At 38.1% G+C, this 14,669-nt stretch overlaps 1 pseudogene; it reads left to right on the top strand.

The window, feature by feature from the left end:
• Positions 1 to 7,065: 7,065 nt before the first annotated feature.
• On the top strand, positions 7,066 to 14,625 carry LOC132603295 (G-type lectin S-receptor-like serine/threonine-protein kinase At4g27290; annotated as a pseudogene).
• Positions 14,626 to 14,669: the final 44 nt, after the last annotated feature.

Genomic DNA, 14,669 nt, shown 5'->3' with positions numbered 1-14,669 from the left:
TTTATATTTTTTACTATAATTATTAGTTTTTATTAATACCGGCATTGCATTATGCTGTCATTATCTTTTATTACCATTTCTACTACCATTATTATTATTATTATTATTATTATTATTATTATTATTATTATTATTATTATTATTATTATGATTATTATTATTATTATTATTATTATTATTATTATTATTATTATTATAATTCACAATTTTTATCTATTTTGGCATTTTACCAGCTTATGCACACGCATCACATTTATCTTCGCGTAATTTAATAATAGCATTTACTCCCTGTTGATTCTCAAATATATTATCACCCGTACTATTTTTCGGATCAATTCATAAAATTCAGCCCAAATAATTACCCAACCAGCCCATATTTTAGCCAACCCAGTCCATTAAATCATTTGGACCCGACCCGGATCCGTTCAAAATAAAGGATTTTTTTCCTTCAGGACGCCCCCCCCCCCCCCCCCATCGTCTTCTCTCCCTTCCTCTTTCTCTCCTTCCTCTCTCTTCTCCCCTTTTCCCCATCTGCTCCTCTCCTTCATCATCTCTCGTCCCCACCACCGCCGCCTGCACCCCGCTCCCACTTCCCTCTGTCCCCCACTTCCCCTTGTCCCCCACGCTCTTCTGCCGCCCCCACTTCCCTCTGTTCCCCACGCTCCTCTCTATCTTCTTCACAAGAAAACCCTAATCCACCCTATAAATACAAGTTTTCCAGTGGCCAAAAGGGGTCGAAAAATATAGTTTGGGGAATAGATCTAAAGAAAAAAAACCCCGTTTATTCTCCGAGAAAACAAGTTCTTCAGTAGCGGAAATTCCCTCTTAGAAAACATCAGTTCTTTTAGCAGTGTTGTGGATATCGAGTCAAAATCTAAATCGTTTCTTTTGTTCTGTTTTTGCCCTTGGCATCCGTTTGGATTCGAGTGTAGACAAATTCGTCATTTGTGTTATTTCGAGGTAGATCGGAGATTTGAAGCCTCAATTCGCTGCACCCGAAGAAGGTAATCCCTTGTCCTTTTTATTTCGCTTGCATTTTTCTTGTGTCTTAGTTTAAATTACATGTCCCTGTATGTTGATATTAATTTTAGCGTCAGTTTAAGCGCGGTGTGTGTTAGCATAATTAATCTATGGGGTTAAGCATATTCCTGTGTTAGGTTGGGTTTAATTGGTTTAGAAGTATGTTTAGCAGTTCCATATAGTGAGACGTGTATATATATCAGTCTTGTTTTAGTTTAATTTTAGTTAAATATGCCTGTTGAAATATATTCCAAGTATTAAATCTGTTCTGGGTTTAGCTACTTAGTTTGTTTGCTTAGTATTGCAGTTGGTAAGAAACTTGTATTGAGTTATTCGGTTTGTTTTTGCTTAGTGTGGCAGTTGGTAAGAAATTGTATTTAACCTTTTAGTCTGTTCGCTTAGTATTGTAGTTGGTATGAAATCATGTTTAGTCATTGAGTCTGTCCTGCTTAGTGTCGTAATTAGTATAAAAAAATTACACTCAAAGTAGCCTAGTTTGTCTGCTCAATCTGAAACTGTAATCATAGTTGAAGTAGAAAGACCCTTCTGTTTTGCTTAGTATTTGAATTGCCATGCCTGTTTAAGTCAGTTTAATCCAATGAACCTTGATACGATGAGTCGTTTTACGGTTAAGCATGTTATATGTTAATTTAGCTAGTCTTTGTGTTCAAGCATGTTCCTATGTTAAATTGGTCTAAATAAGCAGGTTTAGCAGTTTAATGCAGTGAAATATGCTGGTGTATTAGCCTTAATCCAGTTAATGGTCAAATAGGGACTGGGTTCATTACCTAGACTCTCCATTGTGTTGGAATTCACTTAAATGGCATGAAAACTGTCTAGTATAGTTTTGGTCATGGTTTTCACTTATATTTGACAAAAGAAACTGCCAAATAGCATTGTATTGAGTTAGTATGCCTCTATTGTGGTCTGTTAATGAACCTTCTTGTTTGCCTTCAATAATTTTGAGCCTAATATGGTATGTGTCTGGGCTAACTCTATAAAGGATGATATGTTAGTATTTGTGTCTGCTTGATGCCTCGGTGGAACTCGAGGTATGAATTAGTGTTAGGTTGTGCTTACTCAGATTGGTCTATATGTCCGTTAAGCTATTCTCACATGTTATAGGACTTTGTAATCATCCTCTAAGTTAAATGGTGGATCCTGTTTAATATGTGGGCTGGCCAAATCATTATATAGTGGTGTTCTCTCTTTTATCTGCTTAATAAAATCAGATCTTCGCTATGTGGAACATGATAGTTAGAGTTTCCAAATCATGTGTGGTTAAGTGTTGGGTTGTTATGAATTGTATTTGATTTGAGCTGTGTTGCATATGCACAATTAGTAAGTGTATATCCCTGCCAAACAATCATGTAGTTAATTTAAGAATCATACATGTTAGATTTGTTCATTTATTAACTTGTTCTATGTGTTAGAAGACAGCCATGTCAATTGCTAGTTTAGGATATATTTATGTGTGTTAATTACTATCTTTGTTTGGTTATGCTTAGTAGTAGTAGTTTTCAAGCATGTTCATATATGTTACTTACTAAGTTCAACCCTTGGCTATTTAAAATTTGTGTTGGCATCCTGCTGAAGCTTGTGATCAATAGTTGAAACTTTTCGTCGAGATCGGTTAGTGAATGTCTGAAATTCTGTTATGTGATTGAAATCTGAAGTCCCCTCCTGAAACCTGCTATGGTCAACTTTTTCCCTATAAAGATTAATAGGAACTGAGTTTATTTGGTTGTTCATTTGATACGATTCGATAAATGGCTTCGCTGATATGTATTTTTGAAGAAGAGAAAACTGAGCAAAGTCCACTCTTAAGGGTTGAAGACTGTCAAGAATATGTTTGATCACAACCATCTCTAACTCATTCTTTAGACCCATTGTGTTCTATTCCAGTTTAGTTTGGACAAGCATTTGGAAGAACTCAGTTTTAAAACAATGGAGTTAGATTCCTTAGTTGTGGATGCTTACTTAACGTCGCTTATGTTCTTCTGGAAAATTAAATCATGAACTTCTGCATGATAGCTTAGAGATGTTTAGATAAGTTGGCTTTTTTTTTTAGTTAAAGAGTCATTGTGAAACCCTTATCTCTCCCTAACAAACTGAAGAAGATATTCATTTGAAAGTATACCCACCTGAGTTCAAAGCTCCCAAAACCAACAGATATTTGTATGTCATGTTTAGAATTGATAAGTATCATGAATTGGCAGCACACCTTTTTTTACTATGCATGTGCAACATATACAAATTGCCTTATTTGAATTCTTCAAGTGGTTGGATATTACGAGTACGCTTAGTCTGGATCATATTCTGCTATAGCAATAGGATATGAGCTGCTATTTAGTTTTTTTTTTTTTTTAACATTTCCTTGAAATCGTGAGAATGTCATGCCCATTACAATCATTTTACATTGGTGCGAGTTTCCCATCAGTTATGAATGTGTATGTATGAGATATACATAGATTATACACAGCATATACACAATTTGTTCGGAATTTGTATTTTTATATGTTTAATCTTATTCATCGATTAGATACTAATCATTTTCCTTTCATTTTTTTATGCATGACCATCATATACGAGTCCAAGGGACTCATTCTTCTTCCGCATTCGGTGTTGGGCTAAATGCCCAACAAAATCTTCTCTCGGTCCATCCCTGTCCACAGCAAAAATGAAAAACATAAATGCTGGGTCAAGGCCCAATAGGCATGAATAGTGCGCAACAGTTTACAAATGGGTTGAGCCCATTCTCCCCAACTGTAGCTACGGATCACAGTGGCCCAAAATGGGCAGGCCCATTTGATATCAGTTGGCCCCTTTTATTTTATTTTGTGCCTTTAACTTGTATTGTATGACTAACTTTTTATTTTGTTTTTATTTTCTTAATTTAGGTGAACCTTAGCAAATTTAGTGGGTTAGCTTTAGTATAATGGGTAGTAAATTTAAAGAGAGAAACTCAATCAATACCATAAGTTTCGTTTTCTTCTCTTTACATTAAAGTTATTTATAGTATCTGAATATTTACTTTCAGAACAATTGATTTTTCAAAATAGAATATTTTGAATCAAAGGAATTATGTTTTATTTATTACTATATTAGAAAATTAAACGTCACTAACATACAAATATTAATCCAAGTATATTTTATAAACATTTTAGATTAATTCGATTATACATATTCCTAGCCGAATATAGGTAAATAGGTTAATAAAAAGAGAAAGAAAAATTCACCTCCTCTTGCATTCTATTCATAACAAGTCTAGATTTCCTATACCACTATATATTCATATAATGTCATTTTATTCCAAGTTAAATTGGCTAGGTTTTCTCTTAAAAAGCTTCTATCCATATACAAATCATTATATTTTGCAAGTTTCATTTTTAAAATAAAATTATTATTTAAAGCTTAACAACATTTATAAGTTTTATTTTTGAGTGGACTACTATGTATTTCTTCAAGTTAGTTTCAATAACATCATTATATTTTTCCTTTCAAACCTTAATAACATTTACAACCTATTTTCTTAAGATTTAAGCATTATATTTAATTTAAATTAATTAACCTAAGTTTGGCCGGACAACCGTAGTTAACGGATTCTAAAGGATGCCTAACCCCTTCCCTTTAGGATAATATAGAGCCCTTACCTGGAATCACATTGGTTAAGCAGACTATTAATGGAGGTTTAGTTTTAACTTTACCTTAGTTAACATCTAGGTGTCCTAATTCACCGTTAAATTAATTAAGTGGCGACTCCTTTAAACAAAAAAATAGGAATCACCAATATGTTGTACTCCTAAATTAACCCCGGTTAAAATGGGGTATAACAGCATGTGCTTTTGGTACAAAAATAAATAAATAAAGAAAATTTGAGTATGGAGTAGATTATATGTGCACTAATCTATCAACTAATTAACTTACTACCAGTACACCAAAGAATGTGGTGCAATAGAAGAGGTTGTTCCTCCCTTAACCAGAATTTTCGGGTTTGAGCCTTTAATATGGAAAAAATCTTGGTAGGGGGCGCTTCCCCAAAAATGAGCCCTACGTGGCCGGAATTCGAATATAGTCGGATTTCAATGCGTGTACCGACAGGGAGGATTAATTATACCCTATGTATAAGGTATTTTTTTCTTTCATTTTTTATGTACATATATGGATTTTGGACACCATAAAAAAACAAGCGAAGAGGTTGGTTCAGTCGTTTAGACACCTTGAGGTTCCAAGTTCAAATTCCAGTCACTACATTTTTATTTTTCGAACCCCTCAGTGAAAATTCTAGATCCGCCACTATGTACCGAACACGGGGTGGGAAGCCAAAAAAAAACTAATTACCTTACTAGTTACTCACTAACTGCTAATTGCCTCGCTCAAATTAGCTAGTCCAACTCCACTATCGCACTCTTCGTAACACAACTTATCACTCTGACATTCACAGAATTACCCTTCTTTTGGGGTGGTCTTTAAATTTTGCCTCTCAAATTGCTGGTCTTTAAGTTTTGTCCTTCGCCTAAAATTCCTGGGTTCTAGATTCGAACCCCCGCTCAGCCAAAAATTTTAAAAAAAAAATCGCTAGGCAGAGTTTAAATTTCATTCTGCGCTCTCCGGCAGACTTTTAGTTATGCTTAACTAAAAGTCTGCCGGAGGGGGCAAACTTTGCCTTGAGGCATATATTTTATTTTATTTTACTTTTCAAGATAAACTTTTAGTTACGCCTTAAGAAAAAGCTCCCCTGAGACATACTTTTAGTTATGCCTTAATTAAAAGTGGCGTAACTAAAAGTATGCCCCATAAGACATAACTAAAAGTATGCCCCATAAGGCGGAACTTTTTCTTAAGGCATAACTAAAAGTTTGTCTTATAAGACAAAATCTATGCCTTAAGGAAAAGTTCTGTCTTATGAAGCATACATTTGGTTATGCCTTAATTAAAAGTCTGTCCCATAAGGCATAACTAAACTATGCCTTAAGAAAAAGTTCTGCCTCATGGGGGCAGACTTTTTGTTATGTCAGATCCGACATAACTTTAGTTTTTCCTTAAGGAGTGTATGTCGGATCCAGCATACAAGGCCCTCAGCTTTGCCTTGCGAAATTATTTTTTTATTTTACGCCTGAGCGGGGGTTCGAATCCAGAACCTCAAGTATTCGCTCACCTTTTCAAGCTAAGGGCATAACTCAAAGACCACAAATATGAGAGCCAAAATTTAAAACCCACAAATATAAGAGATAAAATTTAAAGACCACCCCAAAAGAAGGATAATCCGCGCAAAAAAATGTTTTCTCTTCTCATAGATAGATAGGTGAAGTATTCCAAAATAACCGTCCCAAGAAAATCGACACATAGGTCGAACAACCCCATACCAATCTCCATTTTAAGCATTTTTTGTCGATGAGAGATTTGCCTGGGTTCCAAAATTGATTTATATCAAGCAAAAAAGAAAAGATGGAAAAAGAACTTCAGTTTATTGACCTGAAATATTGATGCCAAAAAAAGCTCATTATTGTGTTCCTGTTTAAAGAAACGCAAACATTTATCTGGATAGTTTCCATCAGCTTCCTAAAAATTACAGTTCTTAGTCAATTACACCACTGATGTGGCTTTCTCCGTTTTTGCAAAATCAGAAATATGACAAAAGACACTTTTTTTGACTGCATTAACTCCATGGAAGAAAAGTCTGAAAAGAAATTATTGAATATTATTCTGGTATGAAAAGTAGATTCAACAAAGAAAGTTCCATTTAGAATATGAAAAGTACCAAGTAGGACAAGTAAGGATGACTATAACTATATTGTTGCAATTGGAGAGTATTTTTGTGCTCTTTGCACGTTTAACTTTGGCAACAACTTAAGAGTTAAGTGGAATGTATAAAAAGAAAATTTCTCTTAATAAAACCATTTTAACAACTGCTTTAATAGGTGAAGAAAAATCAAACATGGTCAGGAATAAGGATCAATCATAATAGAAGGTTGATATTGACAGTTGGAAGACTAAGAAAAGTAATGTACTACTATTAAAGTTTGAATTTAGATGAAAGAATATTTGACTCCCAAAAGAGAAGTCTCCTTTCATCAAGAGCTCTATCAAGGACTCTTGCTATCTATTCTTTTAACACCATCCATTCTACCAACAAATTGTGCAGCCATGTAAATGAAAAAGAGTTATTCAATTCTGATACTTCATGTGCTATTTCTATGCCTTAGTCTCAACACCAATCTCTCCATCGGAGGGGACACCATTTCTTGGAATGAATCTCTTTCTTTTGGCCAAATAATTGTCTCTTCAGGTGGGATCTTTGAGCTAGGTTTCTTCAGACCTGGTAGCTCTTCCAAATATTACATAGGCATATGGTACAAGAACGCTATTTTATGGCAAACAGTAGTTTGGGTAGCAAATAGGGATAAACCACTTGATTATGGGGCTGCCAATTTGACAATTCTTCAAGGAAACCTGGTGCTTCTAGATAGAATTCAAGGCTTAATTTGGTCAACAGATATTGCGACGAGTATAACTTCAAATAATTCAGTCATAGCAGTTCTTCATGACGACGGAAATTTGATTTTGAGTGATATGTCAAATTCATCAACACCCGTACAACTTTGGCAAAGTTTTGACTACCCAACGCACACATTTTTGCCTGGTGCTAAGCTTGGATATGACAAACGTACACAAAGAAAACAGGAACTGATTTCATGGAAGAATATGAACGATCCGGCACCAGGATTGTATTCTGTGGAGATGGACCCAAAGCATGCTCAATTTGTTATAAAATGGAATAGGACTATAGAGTATTGGGCAAGTGGTTCATGGAATGGCCAAACATTCAGCTTATTGCCTGAAATGAGGTTAAACTACATATTTAATTTCAGCTACACCGATAATGAGAATGAGTCATATTTTACATATTCCATTTATGATGGTAGTGCAATTGCGTCAAGATTGATAATGGATGTCTCAGGGCAAATTAAGCAACTAACATGGTTGGATACTTCAATTTCTTGGAATCTATTTTGGACTCAACCAATAGAACAATGTGATGTTTATGCCAATTGTGGGGTGTTCGGAGTTTGCGATAATGCTAATGAATATAATGCATCCTGCAATTGCTTGAGCGGGTTCAAGCCAAGATCAGATACAGAATGGAATTCAAATGATTATTCAAGTGGTTGTGTAAGAGACCAAACGGTGCAGTGTAATGAAATTACTGAAGACCATCATAGTTTTTGGATGGATTCAATTATGAGACCACCTGCTCCTCCAGATACTAATATCATTGTTAGGGAAGCCTCACGATGTAGATCTACTTGTTTCAACAATTGCACTTGCACTGCTTATACTTATGATGGTTCTGGTACCTGTTCAATTTGGACCGGAGATCTGTTCAATCTACAACAACTCAGCAAAAGTGAAACAGAAAGGACTATCTTTGTCAAACGTGGCTCATCTGCAGGTTAGACTAGCATAGTTATTAACGCTAGCACTTAACAACAATGATTCTCCTTTTCCTTTGCCTGTGTTGAGGAGTTAGTTGAGCGAAGTAAAACTTAAGCGTGAACAGAACTGTTAAAAGTTAATGATAGGTTCTGAGGTCTACTGAATTTTTGCATCAAGTCCTTCAAGGTAGATGATAAATACATCTGACTTGTTTTTGGCTTTCTGATTTCAGCTCAAACTAAAGCTAAGATGTCGATGAAGCTAAAAGCTATACTTTCATCCATAACAGTTTTTATGGCTCTACTCATAGGCAGCTTTACCTACATTTACTATAGAAGAAGAATGGAAAAAAGAGAAGGTAATTCTGATATGAATCCAACTCTGGAAGATATTTTCTTTTCCAAAGTTCATTCTCAATCCAATTGAGGTAATGAGGTCCCTTTTTTCTTTTTTTCCCCTTTCTATTCAGATAGAAGATCTTAAGCCAACGGCTCTTTCTCTCTCCTCTGCTCTCTCCCAGATCTGCCCACCCGCCACTCCGTCCGGCGTCCATACGTCACCACTGTTCAGGTGACGCCGGCGACCAGGTAACGCCGGCCACTTTTCCGGCTAGATTTACTTTTCTTCTCTCTTTCCTTTTCTTCTTCTTCGCTTCTCCTTTTTTTCCCCTTTTTTTTAATCTGCTCCTGGTGCTGCCAGTACGCAGCTGCGCCATCGCCGGCGACTTTTTCCGGCCAGCCCTCTCTTTCTCTCTCCTTTTTCCCTTTTTCTTTTATTTTTCTTTTCTTCTTTTTTCCCTCCTATTCTCTTCTCCCTTTCAGGCATTTGTGAACATTTTTCCGGCAGTGAACAGTAACTCGACCGTGAACAATATTTTCCGCGCGACAACCAGGTTCAGTTCAACTGGAGTTGGTACCTCCGGTTGTCATATCCGTAATTTGTCCATAAACTTGTAGTTATATTTTGCTAACTTTAGACTTTTGAATAATTTATTAGTTCATACTTATTTTCGTGGCTTTGGTTAGTGATGGTAGACTAGGGTCATGTTCTCGTTCGGGGACGGGGGCGAGGGTTAGGAGGGGTAAGTGGGCTAAAGGAGCCTCTAAGTTGAGAGTAGGGTCTTGGAACATTGGGACGTTAACGGGGAAGTCCATAGAGCTAGTTAAGATTCTTGAGAAGAGGAAGATTAATATAGCTTGTGTCCAAGAGACTAAAGCTAAAGAGGTAGACGGGTATAAGCTGTGATTTTCTGGTAGGTCGAAGTATAAAAATGGGGTGGACATTTTAGTAGATAGTGATTTAAGGGACCAGGTGGTAGAGGTTAGGAGAGCCACTGATAGGATGATGTCGATTAAAGTGGTCGTTGAAGGGCTCACTTTGAACATTATTAGTGCATATGCGCCGCAAGCGGGCTTAGGCGAGGAGGAGAAGAGGCGCTTTTGGGAGGATTTGGATGAACTAGTGGGAGGCATACCGCCTACTGAGAAGTTATTCGTGGGAGGTGATTTCAATGGGCACATCGGGCCTATTTCGGGAGGTTATGATGATGTGTATGGAGGCTTTGGCTTCGGGGACAGGAATGGAGGAGGAGTCTCACTTTTGGATTTTGCAAGAGCTTTCGGGTTGGTGATAGCCAATTCGAGTTTCCCAAAGAAGGAGGAGCACTTGGTAACCTTCCGCAGTTCAGTGGCTAAGACCCAAATAGACTTTTTACTCCTTAGGAATGACGATAAAGGTCTGTGCAAAGACTGTAAGGTCATTCCGAGCGACTATCTTACAACCCGACATAAGCTCTTGGTGATGGATTTAGGGATCAAGATGGCAAGGAAGAAGAGGGTCGTGGATGACCGACCTAGGATCAGATGGGGGAGTTTGACCATGACTAGTGCCGTGGAGATGGGAGAGAAACTGAAGGTTATGGGGGCCTGGGATAGTAGTGGGGATGCGAGAAGTATGTGGGATAGGACGGCTAGTTGCATTAGGGCTAGTTGCATTAGGGCGGTAGCAAGGGAAGTGTTGGGGGTCTCGACAGGTAGTCGTGGCCAGCATCGAGGGGACTGGTGGTGGAATGGAGAAGTTCAAGGGAAGGTGGAAGCAAAAAAGGTGGCGTATGCGAAGTTGATAGAAAGCAAGGATGAGGTGAAGCAGTGGACGAATAGGGAACTTTATAAGATGGCGAGGAAGGAGGCGAAGTTGGCGGTTGCGACGGCAAAAACGGCAGCTTTTGAACGCCTTTATGCTGAACTAGAAGAGAAAGGAGGGGATCAGAAATTGTTCAGGCTAGCCAAGGCGATGGAGAGAAAGGCACGTGATGTGGTTCAAGTGAAGTGCATCAAGGACGAGCATGGCAAAGTATTGGTAGAGGAGACTCTCATTAGACGGAGATGGCAGTCATACTTCTCCAAACTCTTAAATGAAGAAGAGGACAGAGACATTATGTTGGGAGATTTAGAACATACAGGAAGGCGTCACGATTTTGAGTATTGCAGGAGTATTAAGGTTGAGGAGGTTAAGGGTGCTGTTCGTAGGATGCGCAGGGGAAGAGCGACCGGACCTGACGAGATTCCTGGGGAATTTTGGAAGAGTGCGGGCCCGGCAGGTTTAGAGTGGCTGACTAGGTTGTTTAATGTCATCTTTAAGACGACAATGATGCCTGAAGAATGGAGGTCGAGTGTAATAGTCCCTCTATACAAGAACAAGGGAGATATCCAGAGTTGCAATAACTATAGAGGTATCAAGCTGCTAAGCCATACTATGAAAGTGTGGGAAAGGGTGGTGGAGATGAGGGTGAGGAAAGGTGTGTCTATTTCAGAGAATCAGTTCAGATTCATGCCGGAATGCTCAACTACAGAATCCATCCATTTTGTGAGGAGACTGGTGGAGCAGTATAGGGAGAGGAAGAGGGACTTACACATGGTATTCATCGACCTAGAAAAGGCTTACGACAAAGTTCCAAGAGAGATCCTATGGAGATGCTTGGAGGCTAAAGGTGTACCTGTGGCGTACATTAGGGTGATCAAAGACATGTATGAGGGAGCCAAAACTAGGGTAAGGACAGTAGGAGGAGACTCAGAGCACTTTCCAGTTGTGATGGGGTTGCATCAAGGATCAACTCTTAGTCCGTTTTTATTTGCCTTGGTGATGGATGGATTTACGCGGAAAATTCAAGGTGAGGTACCATGGTGTATGCTTTTCGCGGATGACATAGTCCTGATCGACGAGACTCGTAGCGGAGTTAACGCTAAGCTGGAGGATTGGAGACAAACTCTGGAGTCTAAAGGGTTTAAGCTGAGTAGGACCAAGACAGAGTACTTAGAGTGTAAGTTTAGTGAAGCACCTCAGGAGGCTGGCTTGGAAGTGAGGCTTGGTACCCAAGCCCTCCAGAAGAAAAGTAGTTTCAAGTATCTTGGGTCTATTATGCAAGGCAGCGGGGAGATTAACGATGATGTCACACATCGTATTGGGGCAGGGTGGATGAAATGGAGGCTTGCTTCCGGAGTGCTATGTGACACGAAGGTGCCACCACAACTTAAGGGAAAGTTCTACAAAGTGGTGGTTAGACCGACTATGTTGTATGGGGCGGAGTGTTGGTCAGTTAAGATTTCTCACGTTCAAAAGATGAAAGTTGCTGAGATGAGAATGTTGAGATGGATGTGTGGCCACACCAGGAGTGACAGGATTAGGAATGAGGATATTCGGTACAAGGTGGGAGTGGCCTCAGTGGAAGACAAGATGCGAGAAGCGAGATTGAGATGGTTTGGGCATGTGAAGAAGAGAGACACAGATACCCCAGTGCGGAGGTGTGAGAGGTTGGCCATGGATGGCTTCAGACGAGGTAGGGGTAGGCCAAAGAGGTATTGGGGAGAGGTAATTAGACACGACATAGCACAGTTACAGCTTACCGAGGACATGACCTTAGATAGGAGGGTTTGGAGGACCCACATTAGGGTAGAAGGCTAGTAGATAGTCTCATTATCCTTTCTTATTAGTAGTTGCATTATCGTAGTATAATTTCTTGTGCTCTGATTTATGCTATTATCTCTTATTTCATGTGCTTTGATTATTCTATATTATCTGTGTCGCTTGCGTTACTTCATTTCCATATCGCTTTGAATCTCTTAGCCTTATTTGCCCTCTTTTTATGTTTTTTATGTTTTTTATTGAGCCGAGGGTCTTTCGGAAACAGCCGTCCTACCTTGGTAGGAGTAAGGTCTGCGTACACTCTACCCTCCCCAGACCCCACGTTGTGGGATTTCACTGGGTTGTTGTTGTTGTTGTATTCAGATAGAAGAAGAGGTACCCAAGAGGCACAAATATCTCACTGGCACAAGGTTGAAGGAGAAGCAAAAGTATTGATGAATGAAAATAGTGATGAAGTTATTGATGTTCCATACTTTCACTTGGAGACTATTTTGGCAGCTACAGACAACTTCTCAAATGCAAATAAGCTTGGACAAGGAGGATTTGGTCCTGTTTACAAGGTGAATATTTCATTCTTACACCTCTGTGGACTGGTACAGCCGCATTGACTATAGTAATGGGATGAAAAACGTTTGCAGAGTATCTTTCCAAGCGAAAAAGAAATTGCAGTGAAAAGGTTATCTAGCCATTCAAGACAAGGCATAGATGAATTTAAGAATGAAGTAACTCTTATTGCAAAGCTTCAACATCGAAATCTAGTGAGGCTATTGGGCTACTGCATCAATGCAACAGAACAAATATTACTTTATGAATATATGCTGAATAAAAGTTTAGATACATTCATATTTGGTAAGTTTAGGATTAATAAGTTATTTATTCTCGAAGTCATATGCTTTTATAATCATCTAATTTTATTGACATCACCATAACTTTGTCATGGTAATGAGGCTAGATGGAACACTTTGTCAATTATTGGATTGGAAGAAACGTTATGACATCATATGGGGCATTGCACGGGGTCTTGCTTATCTTCACCATGATTCATGACTAAGGATCATTCATAGAGATTTGAAAACTAGTAACATTTTATTAGATGAGGAGATGAATTCGAAAATTTCAGATTTTGGCTTGGCGAGGATTGTTGAAGGAAAAGTAACAGAAGCAAATACGAACAAAGTAGTGGGAACCTAGTAAGTATATATCCCTTCCTGTCATTAATTTCTTAGAAAAGGAGGTTGGGATAAAATCTTACGCTTAATGTTTTGTGCACCTGGTGATATCTAGTGGCTATATGTCTCCTGAATATGCACTGGACGAATTGTTTTCTATCAAGTCAGATGTATTCAGTTTTGGAGTAGTCGTACTTGAGATAATCAGTGGAAGAAGGAATACAGGATTTTACCAATCAGAAGAAGCCTCAAACTTGTTGGGCTATGTAAGTGAAAAAACTTCCTATGAGTTAATATTATATCTTTTTGTTAGCTTTGATTCTCAGATAGCAAAATTATCACAGGCATGGAAATTGTGGACAGAAGAAGCTGAGATACAATTAATAGAGAAGTCATTACTTGAATCATGCAACAGAAGTGAAGCAATAAAGTGCATAAATGTTGCGCTCCTGTGTGTACAAGAAGATCCAAATGATCGTCCTAACATGTCAGATGTTATTTTAATGCTGGGAGGGGAAGGTATTAATCTTCCGCAACCTAATAGACCAGCTCTTGGAATAAGGAAGTACACTTCTAGAAAATCATCTTCTTCCTCCAGTAAGCAATACATCGTATCCAACAATCAGGTTACAATTACAGTCGAAGAAGGACGCTAGCAGGAATTGTCAAGCCATCTAAAGATGAGCCAAATTGTACTGTTTTATCCTAGTTAATTTCTACTTTGGTGCTTGGTCAATGTTCTCTTCTCTATAATAGTAAGGACAAAATGTTGGGAAAATTTCAAGTGTTTGTGCTCAACATATATTTTTACTTTAGAATGTAGTAAACCTTAGCAATCAAGTACTGGAGTAATTAGATTACTCTAGTTGCCTTCATTTGTGTACCATATTCCAATTCTTATGAGTAATGTAATTTCTCTTTATTACTCAAAATGTAACTGCCCAACCACCTCCACCCATAGAGAGAAAAGTTTGTCCAAATTTGTATAGGTAAAAGCATTGAGGAAAGAAACAAATAATTAAGGAGTTGCAATTGAAAAACAAAACTACAATAAAAAAAGGCTGAAGTAGTCATCAACAGTGTGATTGGAATGCATGCCTGATGGTTTCTTTGTGGTGATGC

Source organism: Lycium barbarum, chromosome 7 (genome assembly GCF_019175385.1).
Source record: "Lycium barbarum isolate Lr01 chromosome 7, ASM1917538v2, whole genome shotgun sequence".
Classification (NCBI taxonomy): domain Eukaryota; kingdom Viridiplantae; phylum Streptophyta; class Magnoliopsida; order Solanales; family Solanaceae; genus Lycium; species Lycium barbarum.
This window is presented reverse-complemented; position numbering and strand designations above follow the sequence as displayed.